Consider the following 1,769-nt stretch of genomic DNA (forward strand, 5'->3'; position numbering starts at 1 on the left):
AGAGACAGAAATCTCCACCCACCCATTGTAGGACTCTTGCCCCAAAGACCCAAGCATATAGGCCTTGTTCTAAGTTCCTTCTCTAAGAGCCTTAATAGTGTCCCTTTGGGGGGAACCAGCAGTTAGCATAATGGTTATGTCGCTGGACTTCCCACATAGTCAACTGCGGTTTGCGTCCAGGACCTGGTGGCTTAAAACTCACGCTGGGCGTGTGTGTGTGCGTGCCCAAGATCCCGAGAGGAGAATGGAGGAGAAGGGATTGCGGTGTGACCAACACCATGGGGGGTGATGTCTCGCTTTCTATCTCTCTGTCTCTGTCTGTCTGGCGAGCACACGCGCCCTATAGCAAAAACCTCTCCAAAAGAAAAGGAAAAGAAAAACAATAGTGTCCCTTTGGGGACCAGCAGATGGCGTAATGGTTACATCACTGGACTCCCACATAGTTGACCATGGTTTGAGTCTTAGATCCAGTGGCTTAAAACTCAAGCCGAGCATGAGTGTGTGCATGCCCAAGATCCTGATAGGAGAATGGAGGAGGATTTGCAATGTGGCCATCCCCCTGGAGGGTGATTTCTCACCTTCTGTCTCTCTCTGTTTCTCTGGCGAGCACAGAAGCCCTATAGCAAAAATCTCTCTAAAATGAAAGAGTTTCACTTTATTTTGGCCTCATGTGGCTTCTGCCTCTCCTATGTGGGACGAGCTCCCTCAAGAGCAGGTTGGAATATAATATGGGTGCCACACCCCACTCATTTTTTTCCTCCTTGCCTATATCTACATCTTGAGTTCAATCATGGTACCAGGTCTCTCTCCTCAGGGAGACACTGAGTGCATGAGAAGAGGCTACCTCCAGGGTGTGGAGGAGGCAGCCTCTCCCCTGCCCCTCCTTAATCATCTCAGGTCTATAGTTGAATGCCAAGCCCTGGCTGGTGGCCTTTCCTCTCGGGAAGCCTCTCAGGACTCGTGTGCGCCCATAGCAGCTGTGATCTGGCCGAGATCGCGACCAGGTACATAACCAAACCCACTACCCACTATGGCCTTCTCTAGGCCAGCCGGGAATTCATGGTCTTAGCACCTCTTACTCCAGACAGACCTCTGAGGTTGCTTTCCTCCCTTCCCCTCAACCCCCATGGCCATCCACTGCATGATGGCCTCCCCCAAGGACAGTCCATGAATGTCTCCTCTGGCCCCATGGGCTCCAAACTCATCCTACCAGAATGCCACGAGTGTGTGTGACTAAAGGAAGGGAGATGGTGAGGAGGGTGGACAGTGTTTTCTACAAGGGTCTTCAAAGAATTCACGGAAAATATGTATTATGAAAAACTCTTCGGATATCAAAACGTTTTGAACCAAAACAAACTTATACTAGAATTCCATTTCCCATGAACGTTTTGAAGTTCCTATGTACATGAGATCGGATTTATTTAAACTTCATCTGGGGCAGACAGGCTTGGGAGGGCGACATAACCCCAACCGGAAGCGCACACAGGCCCAGCGTGTTGGGATTTACGAGCTGTCACCGTCCTTGCTGTTACACAAGCCTTCCTGCTTTCCCCTTTCCTCTCCTCCTTCTTCTGCTTTCTTGCCTTCTTTCTCTCTTTTTCTTTTTAATAACCCTGACTGCATATTTTCTCTAAACCAAACCATCTGTTTACTAGCTTTTATAAGCACTAATAAAGCCAGTGAAGCCCCAAGAGTGTTCAGGCCTGGGTACTTTCTCTGGCTGTCTCTCCAGGCAGCCCGAGGAAGAGGTGAAGTGCTGCAGTGCGGGG

General features: G+C 49.7%; 1 long non-coding RNA gene across 3 annotated transcripts in view; it reads right to left on the reverse strand.

Annotated features, from left to right (window-relative positions):
* Positions 1-1,769, reverse strand: part of LOC102501910 (uncharacterized) — a 45,858-nt gene that overhangs the window by 6,493 nt on the left and 37,596 nt on the right. The gene's annotated exons all lie outside the window — the stretch shown is intronic.

The sequence above is a fragment of the Tupaia chinensis genome, unplaced genomic scaffold, assembly GCF_000334495.1.
Source record: "Tupaia chinensis unplaced genomic scaffold, TupChi_1.0 Scaffold000146_1, whole genome shotgun sequence".
NCBI classification, from domain to species: Eukaryota; Metazoa; Chordata; class Mammalia; order Scandentia; family Tupaiidae; genus Tupaia; species Tupaia belangeri.